This window comes from Larimichthys crocea, chromosome X, assembly GCF_000972845.2.
Source record: "Larimichthys crocea isolate SSNF chromosome X, L_crocea_2.0, whole genome shotgun sequence".
Classification (NCBI taxonomy): Eukaryota; Metazoa; Chordata; class Actinopteri; family Sciaenidae; genus Larimichthys; species Larimichthys crocea.
The window spans coordinates 11,740,910-11,758,280 of record NC_040020.1 but is presented as its reverse complement, the minus strand read 5'-3'; the positions used below and the strand labels follow the sequence as shown (position 1 = coordinate 11,758,280).

Sequence of the window (17,371 nt, the reverse complement as noted above, 5' to 3'; positions counted from 1 at the left end):
AAGAAATGTGGTGCATAGGCCGAAAAAGTGAAAAAGATTACATTTACAAAGCCGAAAAGAAGCTCAGCCTCATAGAGCAGCAGTAATGCTGCAGTGTGGCTTTCTCTCTCTTTTCACTTTGAAACTGACTGGAGACATATGGACTGGTTCATTACCTGCAATTGGTATAATAGCAGCTTCCACATGAGGCATATGTGTGTGGGCAAGTGTGTCTGTATCTAAGTGCATGCAGCTGTGGTATGAATGCACGTGTGAGTACCCATGTGTGGACGACGTGTGTTTTCTTCCGGCAGATGTCTTTGTGCATGTGTGTTTATGTGTGTAATAGACAACACCCAATGCCAGTGTTGTGATTAAGCGCAATCAGAAGCTAACAAGCTTTAGATAGCAGACATCAAAACGCACACTCTCAGTGCACACTGTCATGCATTCTCATCGAGATGAAATAACATGATGTACGCATATATGCAGTGGATTTAATTTAAGCCTCCACTAAGTCATGCTTATTCATTACACATACACACACACACACACACACACACACACACACACACACATAGACGCACATATTAAGGAATGAACAGTTCTGTCTAACCAGTGAATAGAAATCAATTCTAACTCGCTCCCACTGAGGTCTGTTGAGAAAGCAGAAACATATAAATTCATGTTTAGCTTGAAGCTTTATAGCAGGAGCAATGATAATTTAAGGATGTTTGATAAGGAAAACTCCCAATCCATGCGGAGACGTAGGAGTACTGCCATTAGAGATTTACAAATTAAACGATTAGTCTGGTGCAAAGTAAACTGTTAGCATGAATCATAACAGGCATTGACCTCAGCAGAGACATGTCAATGAAATCGACATGGAAAGTGATTTTAAATGTTTGTCATTAAGTAAAGCAATTAATTCATTTTTAGAAACTCCTATTTTAACATTTATTGCATTTATTCTAGATCAGGTATCGGTGACAATGGGCTGATCCATATCGGCTGATCTGTTCAGTCTAATTCTATGCTGTTAAGTCACACGGAAGCAACACTCCATGTGGAAACTTTTTCACACTACCTCAGCCAACAAACTCAACGGCTACTTGCAATACCTGCACAGTAAATGTTCAGAGGAGCGGTGGTAAAACTTCAAGTTATAACACAACCAACTTAATCAAGCACCTACAGAAATTTCACACCAGAGAGTTCATTGAACTGAGTAAATAAAACAGAGGCGGTATGAAACAGCTAACTTTGAAGGAGATGAAGGAAAGAGGTGAAAAATGTCCACTTTTGTGTTGAATGTTAAAATCATGTTTGCACTAAACTAAACTATTACAAAGAACTGTTTATTTTGAATGTCTATCAAGCCTGTGACCTATTGTTTTTTTTAGGATTGTTGTACTGGTGCACAGTTATTAAATAAATTAGTAATTCAGTACATTTATATATCTCTATTTGTTTAAAAAAAAAATAGAAAAGAAACTTTTAAGTCAAGTCTGATGTTGCCTTGAACAAAAGAATGATCCCAGTCTTTTCCACACAATGAGATATACCGCTTGTTCCTGTAATTCTGCGCTGTTTTTCCGTATCAGTATCGGTATCGGCCAATGCTAAACCTCACATATCGGTATCGGAGGTGAAAAAAGCGGATCGTGCATCCCTAATCCCACACCTTTACAAAAAGATACATCATGTATTAATGGCTTAGTGAATTAAAAGCATGGCAGTGCACTGAGAAATCTTTAGCTTCTGCTAGCTGCCCCCGGCAATTGGAAGGCTGTGTGTCCAAAGAAGACACAGCACTAAGCAGCAGAACACAGTTCACCACCAACCATGTCGCTAGTTTGAGGGTAACACCACACAGAGACAACACACACAGAGGTTAGCAGGATGTCTGTGCTTTAAAAATAAGTCATAAATCTGCTTCTGCTCTATTGGGTGGTATTTCAAAATATATGAAGCAACAGGCTGTATGAAATGAAACACAAACATATCATTACTAAACGATTACTAAAAGGTCGCTCTTCGTAGCATGTGTTACATTGTCAATAATGACTGATTTGCAACAATTAAGCTACTATACGTAATCAATGGACCACTTTTCACAAAATACCGTAGACAAATCTGAGGACCATACTGCACTACTTCTTTGAGGGTCTGTACGATAAGACTGCAAATAAGACTGCAACATTTCGACTGACAGACAGCAAATTTAATCTCTTAGTCATTGTGCCAAATCACTCAAGGACGACAACCACAAATACAATGTGCTTTTGTCCAGACGCCTTTAGAGCTTGCACCATGCTTAAATTCTCTATGAATCATCGTTGACTGATACTGTAATCAACTCATCTCTCATTGTCTCACTACAATAACAAGGCAAAGGGAGAAAAGAATAAATAGGAGTCTCGAGTTGCTGTGTGGGAGTGTGGGAGAGGAGATTGGAGCCATACATCATAGAAAATGCACAGGTAAGACAAACATAATGCTGTCCCGGTGCTACAAGGAGATTTATAGTCACTCTCTCATCTCAGGCTACAGAATATGCAAACAAGAACCTCCAAACAATGAGAAGAGGACATGTTTTAATCATAAAATATAACTTAGATGTCACCTATAATAAAAAAATAAAAAAAGAGAATGCCATTAACACAAAGTGTAGTCAGTCCATCAACATTCTTATATAAGAATCAGAAATCAGATCCTTATGACACAGCTTCTGGCGACCTGAAGCGTGTCTGTGTGGGCACGACTCTGGCAGCGTTGGTTCATTTAAGAGCATGTACAAGTAGGCGTTTTTTTGCCTGCGAGTGTGTATTTTAGAAACAGGGTGAGCGATGTTGCATCCATGAGTGCATGTAAATCAGTGTGTATGTGTGTTCTTTAAGAGCATGGTGAGTGTTTGGTACAGATTTCTCAAACCCTGCCAACTGTTAAACCTTGTTTTTCTGCCAGTGCCTGCTGTCAGCTCCACCTGTGCCATGAAAAGACACACACAGGCACATGCAGCTTTGCAGCTGTCTCACCTCAGTGCAAGCACAGGGGGAAAGGACACGCTTCAAGTGGTGAGATTTTTTTTTAAAAGACCGAGTTGAGCAAGACATGTGGAAAAAGTAATTCTAGAAAGAAAGGGACAGAAGATGTACTGATCACTATATCAGTAGTTGAATAAATGTGAATTGCAGCCAGAAGGCGGTTCAGAAGGACAGCAGAAACTTTTAGGCTAAGGTGTTTGACGTCAACTCTCTAAGCTGCTGTTGAAAAGGACAAAATAACTTACCGGTATTTGAATCACTTCCACCTGAATCCGCACTGCCCTCTCTTATCTCCCTCTCTCCTGCTTTCTGTCTTTGTCTCCATCTGCCACAGTCTATTTCTCTTTCCCTGTAAGGAGCCCTGATATGCAGATATGTTTGAGTAACTGTGAAAATACAGCGAAGAAAATGCACAGGTCTGAACATTTTTCAGCACTATCTATCCTTACTTACTGACTTTCTGCCTCATTCCCTGCCTCTTCATTTCTCTTGCAACCACCACAGCACTACTAGTCTCGCCTAAATATTCTACCTCCCTATATCATGTAGGTATGAATGAAGCCGAGCTGGCGTGCACGGAAATATTCAGGAGAACAAGTCATTTATTGGCACTGAATCTTACAAGGCGTGATTAATGTGTTGTTATTCCCCAGAAGTCTTTTTTTTAAAACAAATGATCTGAATTCTGTCTTGTTACAGTCGACTTCTTGTATCAGTAATAACCCAATAATGAATTGTATGGAGGAAAATGAATGGATGGAGGAGGAGGTACTGTATGGACTGACCTCTTCATTTTGACAAACAGTATATTCAATAGCTCTCTTTTTGGCAGACACAACACATTTGAGATGTAATTACACACTGCCCTTTTTTTTAGTGTTTCCTGTTGGTCAGGTTGTACGCTGTGAAAGATAGTGAATCATAAGGTTCGTCTCAACCTTAGAAATTTCCACCTGGACCAGAGTTTCCACAAGGCCACAGAATTCCAAACTTCAGTTAAACCATTTTAAATCCAAATACATGGACCTCACATTGCACATTGTGTTGTGTGATTTCTACAAGACAGAACACAGTGGTACATTGTAAACCCTGGCTCAGGAAGTCATAGTAATCGGAGATTTGATGTGTCCCAGACAATATACTGTTAGACTGCAACCCAGTTAATGACAGAGCCTCAACTCACTGGGGGATGCGACAAGGCACTGTGATGTATGATGCACTTAGAAATGATTAGTGCTATTACTCACTTGAATAAAGTTAAGAACACCAGTTGAGTTCTCAGAAACTACAAGGTGAGAAAGTACAAAAGTACTGTGTCCATCACCGAGCAATTTATCATGACCACTAATACTGTATATAAGGTGGCTTACAGGCAGTTAGACACACCAAGAAACTTGCAGCATGTCAGTGTTAAGACAACTTAACTGTTGTGCGTGCTCTCACTTTTACTGTAAGTGCTGTTTTGGGAAAACAATGTAAAAAAGTTTTCACACAAACACCTTTAGAAATAGGGCTGTAGCAATCCACTAATCTCACAATACAATTTGATACATGATATTTCGCCAATGATACGATTCGATACTCTGACTGGACGGAGATGCTTGCAAATGCTGGACAAAATGAATCTGATTTTTGTCATATCACACCTCAAACAGTACTCGTGAAGAGTTTTTGAATGAAAATATTATTTTTCAATCCCTTTGTCTGACATAGATATGATTTGATTGTTTTTTCAATAAAATATTTGAAGAACAATAAAATAATGCCCTTTAAATACAAGAGGTCCCATGCGTTTTTGCCTCATTTACCTCAGGCATGCCACCTAGCAAAGCAAAGACACTCCAGAAAGTTGAGGGGAACACACACAAACCGCACATCTCCGTTTTCAGCGGAATCTGAGGAAAACGTGCAAAAAACCACATCTCTCTATCATAAACCGTTTCAGAGATATTCACAAATATGTAAAACTGTAGTCTTTTTGGGCGGATCCACCCAATCCGTCCGTTAATCTCAAAATGGTGGGAGCACTTCTGCTTTTAAGCATGAAGATGATTTATGTTCACTGCCATTCTCTTGAATCTCCTCACTACGTCTGCGTAAACAGGAAGAGCAAGACATTGGCGTCTGTGTAAAAAGAGTATCTAGATGGGATTTGAATGGGACTTAATGTATCGATACTCACGGCTGAAAAAATTGTTACTTTCTGGGGAAACAAAATATCGATATACATCGCAGGATCGATAAAATTGCTCAGACTTACTTAGAAACTACTTAGCCTTCATGATTGAATGTTCAGGAAACTGTGCCTGAATCAGGACTGTACGCGGAATAAACTAGCACAAAAGATTATATTAAAAACTGTTTGGGAGGGAAGAACATTAAGTCAGAGTGCAACAAAGAAAGAGAGAACATATCTGTGTGTGGTGGTGGGTGCATGTATGTTTGTGCATGTGTGTGTTTGTGAGTCAGCAAGAATGTGGAGCATACTTGCTGAATAATAGTGTCCATTCCCTGGAGTCAAAATGGCTGACTACAGCTGACCTGTTTTGGGGTTCACTAGAGTTTAACATGGCAACAGAAAAAAAAAAAATCCCCAGGGGAGTTGAGCAAATAAACACTGGTCAGGCTTTCATACTCGATGTCATGGCTAGAAGAAAAATGTCGGGAAAAAAAACACTGGATAGAAATGATAAAATGGGAGAAAAAAGGACTGGATGCAAGAAAACAATCAACAAGAACCAAATATTATTTAATGACTTTCTGACCAGCCTTTGACTGTTGTAAAAGTCATACATGATTAGTAATACTGTGTCAACTGGGGTCATATCTATTAGAGATAAATTGGTACACACTATTTCACACAGGAAGAAGGTTATTCATCTAGCCCAAATCACCTTGGCAACAAGAATATTTTTGCAGTTACTTTTGCCAAGACAACAAAAATAGATCACCACTGCTCCCAGTAGATAAAAAAAAATGAAAAAGTCAATTTAAATGTTTCTTGGCAACAAGGTGCTATGAAATGAGGGCTCCAGGAAAGGCTTGGACAATGTTATTGAATTTAATTTTATTGACCTCTATAATTTCTTATTAGTATAATATGTTGTATGTTGTAGAGACGAATGCCAACAAGGAAATTCTTGTACATCAGCCAGGTCTAAATGTGCTATATAGGAAAAAACTGCAACTTCCAACAGGTATTTGCAAATCAGTAACCAAAGTCCATCATTCACTTACTGATAACAAACATTCAGTTTTTCATGTACTAAATTACACAACAAAGTGGCACAATGAGTTCGAGGAAAGTTGAGAATGGACAGAATGTACCATTCAGGCATAAACAGCCTATGCAGGAAGGAAAGGAGAGTGATCGAGATAAACTGGTAACCATGACAACAGGTTTTTGGACACAGACTTTTACATTTATTCTTGTCTGTTATGAAGATCTATGCACACGCTTAATGTGGCAGCAATGAGGCAAAGACTAAGAATGAGAAAAAAAAATGAAATATCTAGGAGATTTGTTTTATAAAAGTTGCACAACTCCCAGACAAGTTTCTGGAGTAAAGACTGAGTTGGTTTTGATTTTCATTTGTGAGCATGTTCAAAACACCAACTGGCAAAATTATGAACCCGTCTTTCAAGGAAGAGGCATTGTGAGAGAAGAAAGTGGGTTGTCTCAAGATACCCCTGCTGAAGACTCTTTGAACAGACTCTCTGAATTACGTTTGAATCCAGTTTTGAATCATGTTTTTATGCTGTCGTAAGCAGTTTAAAAAATATATATATTTTTTTTTTACCAGAGTATAAAGCAAGGACACTCTCTAATATCCCCTCTCAGCTTTCCTATGTTATCACACCTGAGTCATCCTGCTGTTTTCACAGTGTGGACATATTTATTCACAGTATATTGATGAAAACACAACAAAAATGTGTCCTGCCTATCATCCTTGTCTGGGACTCTGGACAAAAAACGCCTGACAGAATGCTTTGATCTACTTGGACCAGGCAATGATGGCGTTTATTTAATGGTATTGTCTTTCCAGATAATGTAGAAAAAACACAAAAATATCAATTAAGATTATAGACAAAAGCTTCACTTTTCATTGCTGCATGGTAACAGGTAACCGGACCAAATGCACATTAAATTAGTAAAAATACATTTCAAAGTATTTTATAAAAAAAGGTAGAACAACTGGCCAGCAAGTGACTGAGGCACACAGGTAATCAGTCTGCCAGTAGGATGATGACCAAAGGTAGAAAGGCAGGGAACAGATTACAGGAAGGTAACAAGTGAACAGCTGAAGTTAGCAGAGATGTCTGGAACAGTAGCTTGGCAACAAACAAATAATGTAAATAAATAGAGACAAGACTCTCAAAAGAAGCCAAATCTAAGGCGAGTGAGTGAGTCCATATACCGTCAGCAACAAATTGAACCAACCCAAAGGCCAACAAAACAGTCCTTTGTCTTTCCTAGACTGAGGCTGTGCAGTAAAAATTATTATGCCACACATTTATTTATCTATTAAACCTTTCTATAACCATAACACCACCTCTGCTGAATCGCTGATTGCCTCAACTAACTTAGACCCACTGTACACTACCTTATCAGCACCACCTGTGTCTGTCCATTCAGGTTTTTCCGGTTTAACCTTAATATGACTCCTTACTATAACAAAGTAGTTTTGGTTTCATAATAATTTAGGATAACATAATTCTGGTGGGAGATACTAAAACAAAAGGTATATTGAATGTTGTAGTGACAATGATCCATTTCAACATTAACTTCTGAGGACCTTTTCTACTGGAACAATGATACAGAGGCTGAATAAGAGAGTGGGGAAATGAATGATATCACCCTGACCCAACTCAGAAGAAAGTTTGGTCTTTTTATTTTAAAAATGAAAATAACTCTAATAAACTGAGAAACATGAAGGAGAAGGAAAGAACGGAGAACCTAAAAGCAATGTGCTGTGTGCAGTTCACTGACATCACCTTAAAGAATTCTTGGTAATGAAGTCACACAATCTTAATGACTTCATCTTTCATTGCCATCTATGGTCGCTGGTGTGCAAAAACTGAATAGAGCAGCTGTAACGTTGGACTTAATTATGAGAGAAAATGACAATTCTTTGATCCTCCTTGAATGCCTCCAGTTTTAAGAGACATTTACAGTACTAACAATGTCTGCTGTTTTTTTCAGAGAATAATTTGAATACCCAGGACTTGAACTGAGAGCACAGGGATAAAATTCTGTAGAATTTCATAGCCCTAAAATGTCCTATTAATCTGAAGCGCCCCCGCTCTCTCTCTTATCATCCATGGCTGTCCCTGCTGATTCCAGATGATTATTCTCCCCCCTCTAAAGTGCTGATTACAGTAAGGCACTTCACAGGACATCTCATCATCCATAAATGGAGGTCCTATTTTTAGGCTAATTTCGTGATATTTTTGTCGATTTTGTCCATTTTTTTAAATTATTTTTTTTATTATTACTATTCCATCATAGTCCTTTTGTTCAGTTATGTTCACTTCCTGACAATGGAGTAAGCCAGCTGGGGGCGAGGGGTAATTAGAAAGAGAAAGGGAGGAAGATGACAGCAGGGTAGAAAGAGATAAGACAATCAAAATGAAAGCATGCAGAGTTGGGAGCAAGATTACAAATAAATGTAACCCATGTGCAGAAAATTTTCAACATTTAGCTGTGAAGGATGGAGTCAAAAAATCCACCAAGCACACGAGTATGCATACACACATTCAGAGAAAGTAACTGGGAACAGGTTCAATATGCAGAAAGGTAACACACACACACACACACATATAATCACACCTGTGGCCCTGGCCTCTATCCACCACACCTATTTGTCTGATGATTATTGAAGCCCCCTTGGTGAGAGTTAATCTGGTCAGCGAGAAGAAGAAAGACAGAGAGAGAAAATAAGCAAAGGAGGATTAATGGCAACTCCCTGTTGCTAACTTGCTCTTTATCTCCCATTGTTGCGCTGAGGGGAGCTCAAAGCGCACAGACACACAGTATAACACACGCATGCACTAATACACATCCATTCACACACACACACACACACACACACCTGTCAAAGGAGACCATTGAGGATGGTGAGTGAATCGGCTGCTGCCAAAATGGCTGCCTTTTGTTTACAAATCTCATTATCCTCTTCAGTTCACGGTGAGCACGATGAGTAATTACTCCACCAGTGTACAAGTCACACGGCTGGTGTAAAATTCACTCTCTAGTAGGGTGGATAATAGCTCTTGGTGAATACACACCACTTTATGACGAGGCCATCGCTCACAATAGAAAGTAATGAGGGTGTAAGGATCCATAATGTTCAGCTGAATGCAAAAACATATGCTGAGAATAATCTTCAGTGAATGCGAGTGCCACCATTAATGTCACTTTGTGATAACATCTTGCAAGTAAGGAAACTTTGCACAGCAATGCTGAAAGAAAAAGACAAAATAAATACATATTTATGAGTTTAATTTATCCTGAGAGATGTATTAATGTTTGCTTCATATGCACTTTGTTACACAAATTACTTACAATGGACTTTGAGTACAAACAGTTTTCTGCAGCTCGGGTATAATTGCCAGCACCTCAGAGTATTTTGAGATGGTGATACTCATTCCTTTTCCCCAAATATATTTTCCCAGTTGGTCTAAAGACTCAAACTGGAAACCTTGTACAGATGTAACCACATTCATTTTTGATCATTTATATTCAAATAAAGCATATATTTCAATATGGGTGCTCCCAGTGGAAACTGACCTCCTAACACTGACAGTGTACCTTGCTCTGAGCAATCAATTTGCACAGAGAATACAAAATAGGCTGTAGTCACGCTCTTCACCTGCAAAGTAATAACTCATAATGCTGCTCGCTGGATGTGGAGGTCTCAGTAAACATACGACAGCGATGCAAAGGCTTGAGCGTTAACTCTAACCTTAAGGCACACAAGCCCAGCATACAGCATAGGAGCAAAGCATTTGTACTCAATTATACGGTATTTGTCTGAGACCCTTACAGTAAATTTATCACCCTAAGTAATGTATATGCTTTGTGTAAATAAGCGTTGTAGCATAAACAATAACCAAAGGCTGAGCAAAAGTCAAAAAATGAATGACTACGTCAGTGTGTAAAGACACAGGTTGTGCAGTGTGGTGTGTCTGTGGAGACAGCTTGTGTAAAACAAAGTTAATGTAATTGTGTGTCTATATGAGCCATCAGAAAAGTATCAGCATACAGTATGTTACAGTAGAATAATGTTTACAGCCCAATCAGCTCATCTTCACGCTCCAGAGAAGGCTTAAAGAGTTTTCTCTCCATTGATGCGTCACTGTATAATATGATGAATTTCTAACATGCTAAAACTCCTGCATAGTGTTTTCATCCAAGAAAATACAGTTTTTATTACTTTTTTTTTTTTACTTACTGCAGTCACTGTGTGGCTCTAATGGGTGCGAAAATGTACTTCAAGCTTTGAAAACATCAAAACCTGAGTGTTCACAGAACGACATGCGACTTTGCCGTTCCAACCGTGCTGAGATACAATATAGAAGATGTTTGATGATCCTGAAAACCAAACCAAGTTATTGATCGTTAATTTATCTCTCCACTGTTGTTGTTGAACATAAAAAATAAATGAGTTAATGTGACGTTCATTCAATTTCATCACTGCCTTGACACCAACTTACACAACACCAACACAAAGCATGCAAACATTTTTATCTGTAGCTGGTGTGTGGCAAAGTGAAATGCAAAATAAATGATTGACAGAATAAACAGGCATTGGATGAAAATCCAATGCCTGTTTATTCTGTCAAAGACAGTTTCACTGCCATCAAATGAAAATCTTGGTCCTTCAAAGAAATGCTTTTTAGAAGAACTGGAAACAACTTGCCGCTCAAGCTGAGTCACATGCATTTTTAAGCTGCACAGTTAAGATTTTATGGGGTGGTCATGAAAAGCAGAGATGTGCATGGACAAATTTGTTAGACCTTGAGAGCACTTTCATTTTTGTTGATCAAAACGCCACTAAACCACATAGAGACTGCTGCAATCAAAATTTAAATAGTGTTTTAGCCACGCTAGCAGTGTACGTCAAGAGATGGAAGTGTGTGTCCACCACTTTGGTCCAGATTGAAAAAGCTCAACAACTCTTCGATGGACTGATGGACAGAGAATGAACTTGTGGTGATCTATTTGAAGTGGTGTAGTATGAAATACAGAAGCTAAGCAATGTACTGTTGTGGAGGGGGCAGCAACAAAATGTATTTTACCCACCTACAAAAATCCAATACTAATCTAAGTCTACGCTATATTTAGAATATTTCACAGTATCGCTTTACCTTGCCATCAGACAGCCCTTTCTGACGGGAAACTAAAACATTTATATTGATCTATGTTCTCAAAGTTACCAGATTTCATTGACAAAAAAATGTAATTTTACCTCACAAAGCACAGGAGCTTCTATACTAGCATCACTTTAATGCCATTTCTAGATACACATGTACACTATAAAGATATACGTATATTATGCAGGTGTGCAGAGAAGTGAGTCTGCATTGTGCTCACTGTGCTTCAGATACCCATGTAAGCTTCTGACCAACTTGTTTATTTTCTGGGAAACATTTCTGCCTCTGTTTTACAGACTCTCCTGTGGACTTTTTTTTCTCCTTTATGATGGAACTTACTGTAATAATACCAACTTCAAAAGAGAAAAGAAACTTCTTCAAAACAAGGCAACTGTGAACATGTTGCCCTGTCACCGTGTTGACATGTTGATGAGGTTATGAAGATAAATAGGTAGATGTTTCCAGGACTACGAAGACGCAAATTGTAGAAATGAACTGAGTGAAGAGTACGTAAACGTGCATGAGGCAGCTGAGGCAACTGACAGAATCTACATGTCTTATTGTCATGCTGTCAGGGGAAATAATTAAAAAAGGTAGCTGCCATTGATTTGGGGATGAGGTGAAAGTGAGAGAGAGGAAGAGGAGGAGAAAAAAAACGAGTCAAACATACGACCGATGTGAACAAACTCTGATGTATTTGAAAAATATATAGACTCCACATACTAAAAGTGCATGTGTGTTTTGACCTCATTATGTGTTGTCTATATACAGAATGTGTGCATTTATCTATCTGTGTGTGTGTATCACAGTGTGAATGTGTGTGTGTGTGTGTGTGTGTGTGTGTGTGTGTGTGTGTCCCTGCATGTTCCTCATGGGTGCATTCACCAACTCCCTATACTGGGTTGCATTATTGTATTGATTAATTGTCATTGATAACTGATGGCTGCAATGACTTGTTTTCTTGTTCTGTGTAGCGAGTGGAGATCTACTAGAAAATGAAATATGCCTTCAGTAATTGGTTTTAAATGGAAACGCTGACTTGGGGGGTTTGAGAAGTTTACTGCATTAGTGCGGAGGTTATTGTGTGTGCAGATGTTCCTGTGTGTCTGTGATTATTGTGTGTATGTGTGTGCGTGTGTGTGTGTTTGCACTGTATGTGTGTGTTCTGTATTTCTCCATCTTAGTTGGAGTTAAGACACTCATTAATTGCCTGAGGACTTCATTAGCTAGGCTGATTACCCCTGCATCAAACTGACAGGTTATGAGCATGCGCATAACCGGCACACACACACACACACACACACACACACACACACACACACACACACACATTTACTTGCACACACACAGCAATTCAATTGGTAAAAATAACACCACAGAAAGCTGTTTGAGTTCTGATGGAAAGCCAAATTAAATGCACTGGGATTAAACCATATGCACCACACCTGGTGGTTTATGCAAAAAAGAAAAATTAGTTCTGGGAGCTGCCAGAACTTGACACAATCAAAAAGTGAAACCGTTCCCACAGGTACCTGTGAAATGCAGAGAATGTCATTAATATCATTACTGTCTACATATGGATGGTGTCAGCTCGCATGAGAAAGAATGATAATTCTTCACCACATCTCACTGTCTTTCATGACTTCCCGAATCTTCATCTTTCCTCACCTCCCACCTTTTTCACCCTCTATTCCCCCCTCAGCTGGACTTCTGGGTTTCTTTTTAAGTTCCCTCCTACCCCTTCCTCACCTTAAGGATGACACCTTTCTGTTCGTGAAAAGACAGAAACACGTTTGAGGGTTGAAAGGCTGAGGAAATTGGTAGATAGTGGTAAAAAGTGATGAAGAGGGACACACAGCAGCAAAGTAGGATGGAGGTTTGGGGAAGAAGAGGACAGAAAGTGATGGATATAAAGAGTAAGACATAGAGAGTACTGCCAGTGAGATAAAAGGATTGTCTGGGTTTTACTTTTTAAGGGGTATGGCAGCAATTTTATGTGTCTGTGATCCAGTCTGAGGGACTTTTGCCAGACAGAAATGATTCACATCTTATTTCTTAATCACTATGTCTACAGGGCCTGGTTTGTCGAGTTATAGTTCTTAACTTTTCTACATTTCCCATTTTCTTTTCTAAATATTTATGCATGTTTTACCATATTATTTTCTTAACAGTTTCTTTAATGTTAAAAATTGTAAAGCAAGAGGCAGAATACAGTTCACTTAATTTTCACCTACTCTTGCCAGACAGATTTGATTCTGTCAAGACTGGACACATTTTAAAAGACCCACAGATGCCCTTTTTGTATTCATTTTCAAAAGGGTTTCGAGTATTATTCATGTTACTCATCATGAGTGCTTCAGGTTTAACAATGTTAGAATCTGAGCAGAAAAATGGTCCATCTCAGGGTGACCTTTTTTCTGCTGTGCGATCAAAAGAGCAGATGGGTTTGGCTTGTGAGTGTAAATGTGGACTATAAAAACTATTATGGTTCTAAACTGGTACAATCCATCAGAATAATCTGCCTCTGAGCTTATCAGTTATCAATGTCAGCATGTGTCTGACAATTACACACTGCAAAACAGTGACATTAAACTCTACATGCTGGAAACTTGCAACAAGGTAGAGTCATGGTGGAGAGAACCATGCCTTCATTTGACAAAGACAGATGACTAAAGTGTTATGCAATGTCTGTAAAATGCCCATTTCGAGTCAGGAATGCCATGTATCTGACACTCTGACATAAGTGCCATGGCTTCCAAACCAAGCAGCACATTCGCAAGAAGTTAATATACCCTATTATAAAAACATTAGCGCCACACAGCCCACATGCAAGCCTTTTTTCTGCTGTGTTCACATTCAGAGACACTAAAACAGTTGCACTGACGCTTTTTTGCTACACAGAAAATAATGAGGAACCAATAAGGGAATTGGACTGATAAGCAGAATCAATAACAGCCTTGGTATCAATAAAACCTTATCAATTCCGATCCCTACTGCTGATTTATCCTCATCTGCTGTTGTCGTTTCTACAAATACTGCAACACATCCACCAATATGTGGATGTGTTGCAGTATTTGGAGACACTTAAAGGTCTAGCTCCAGTGATCAAATTGTAATATTTTACCCAGCATCCATGCAGGCTAGAAAACCAGATCTTGGTGAAGTCTGGAATAAATGAATCAAACACATTTTTCAACCTTGCTCCTAACCTGTCTGCTGCTCTTCTAGACTCTACAGAAGGGAGCAAGTCACAGGGGAGTAGGAAGATCCATTTTATTATGCTGCATTTATGTTTGAACCTCAGTGCCGCCGAAGAATAAAGGCGTGTTCACATATTCCTCTTTTATTTTCAAATGAAAGCTGCCTTGGCATTATTTTGTATAGCCACCTTTAAAGTAAAGTAAGTTATGAAACATAATCTTTTACTTCTGGTGCTACTAAGGTAATGCAGTTTGTTTCAGTGGTCAACCACAAGTAGGATATAAACTGACAATTGATTCACAAATTGCCTTCTGCCTGTTTGGATGTTTGAAAAGTGTGTGCAATGACATCTGTCAAGGAGAAGAGTGCGTGCATAGCACCAAACTATGCTTCAGCTGTGTAGTGAAAGAATGGCTCATGAAAAAATCATATCTAAAACACAAGCACATCTCTTTTTTGGAAAGCATACGGCCTAAACAAAAGCCAGGTGGGATCAACAACTCATCTCTCCACCTTCAAAGTAAAGAGAATTTAAAACAGCTGCAATTTCCCTCTTTCTTTGTCTACCCATCTGTTTCTGAGAGAAAGAGAGTGCAAGTCTTGGTTAGCTTCCTGAACCCCTCCTGCCCTTTGGAGGAAACCCTCCCTCGGTCTTGGAGAAGGAAAGAAAGAGGAAGATTCTGAGAGCTGGAGATCATTAACTGCATGCTAATTAGCTATTAGATACAGCCTGAGAAATGGCATCCAATCAGCCTGAAACCGCACTGACACCAGCTGCCTCTGTGTGTGTGTGTGTGTGTGTGTGTGTGTGTGTGTGTATATATATATATGAATGAATGAATTAATGTGGTAGTATGCATGAGCGTGTGAGGGAGGATGATGGGTGTGCGTGCATGTGTGTGTGTGTGTGTGCTATGGATGGCTCATCAGGGATGACCATCAATCATTCACATACAGAACAGCTCTCCCTCTCCCTCTGTTTCTCTCTCTCCCCTGTGATGTCTAACTTTTTCTCCACTGCACAGGCCTTCTCTTTCTCTCTCACCACAGGAGTTCATCACCTACTAATGGGCAGTGTCAGCACGACTGCCAGTGTGCGTGTGTGTGTGTGCCTGGTGGCAATGACCCAAGAGACCAAGCTCACCTGTGGAGCTATTAAGCACTGGCTTGTGTGTGTGTGTGTGTGTGTGTGTGTGTGTGTGTGTGTGTAGCAGCTTTGTGCCTTTGTACTTGCATGTATTTGAGACTTCTTACAGCTCTATATATGAGTACAGTGTGTTAAAACATACACTGGTAAGTGTAAAGGCTGATCTTTGAAGTCAAGTCATTTTTGTTTATATAGCCCATAAACATAAATTTGCCTAAACAAGCTTTATCCTGAGACACTTGCTCCATATAAAGGGAAAAACTTTCCTCAATGAAACCTTTGACAGGGAAAAAATACCACAGTATTTATAACAACAGATCAGCAAACTCCATCTGCTGAGAAGACTGTAAGCTACATAGAAAATCTAACATTTAAAACACATATTTAAGGTGAAGTAAATGCGTAAGGTTCAGGAACACTTTAAACCTGGGTTTACCATAATGAACAGGGAAATAAGGTAAGGAAAGAAAGGAGAAATTGTAGGTGAAGAAGGTGATGAAGATAACGTTTTCTCCTCAGGGCAGTTCTCCTTTCATGAAAAATGTAAAAGTGCAAATGGAAGTGCAGAAACACACATAAATGAGGACATTGAGGGGTCAGGCAGGGAATCTTAAGAATCTACCTTTAAAATATCCAGCCTTTCTTGAACTGCATGTAAAATTAATTAATCTCTAGACTCATTCATGAAGGTGTGCTTTCTAAAGTATAATCACAATCGCAGAATCGCAGAACACGCTCATGTTTCTCTAAGTGACGACAGCACAAAGCTGAAATGTTTGCTGCCTTCATTCTTTTCTTTTCATGTCCTTATTCTGTTTTCTCTGATGTCAGTGTTTGTTTTGGCTTAAACTGTGTCCAATTAACTGCACCCACTTCGAAACAAAGTCACCAGACCACAAAAGCATTCGTCTAAATCCAACCATAATAATTACTCATAACAACACTCCCTTATTGATTTGTTGGAAGTAATTTGACTCAAGAGATGCTTTTAAGGAGAATAACAACAATCCACACTGCCACACCTTGATCCCCGCTCAATCATTGCATCCTATGAAAGTGCAAAGGCAATCAAAACATGCCCAGACTCCAAATGCAAAGTAAAAGCAAATAGATTGCATTGAGGTCATTTAAGCCACCCCACAGCTGCTGTAACTGCAACCTCAGACCAGGGATTTGTTGCACCAACACAAGTGCTTTTTCGATTTTATTATCTCTGGGCCTCTGCCACTCAGCTCCTCTAAAATGAGGTGAAATGAAGAGTTCTGAAATGCGGAGTTCTTTAACAAGACAAGTCACCCTTTTTAAACAAGATGATATCAAGAGGAGCAGCATCTCAAATTATGTCCTTTAAGACGGGACTCCACTTCACCTCTGTGGGGAGGGGAGAACACGCTGTAAATGAGAAATTGCATGTGCAAACGCATACGAGGTCGTCAACGGAAAAAAGTTAAGGAAAGGCAGTGAGGACGGAAGAGAAAATTAGATAGATGCAGAGAGAAAGAAATTGTAATTTGAACTCTTCCCTCAAGGCAGGCTGCAGTTAGTAGGTTAAGCTCTGCAATTTTTCAATTCTAAGACCTGGTTCTAAATACCACACGCGCACACACACACGCACACACAC

General features: G+C 39.2%; 1 protein-coding gene across 2 annotated transcripts in view; it reads right to left on the bottom strand.

The window, feature by feature from the left end:
* The window catches only part of LOC104930083 (zeta-sarcoglycan), a 344,655-nt gene that overhangs the window by 189,104 nt on the left and 138,180 nt on the right, over positions 1–17,371 (bottom strand). The window lies entirely within an intron of this gene.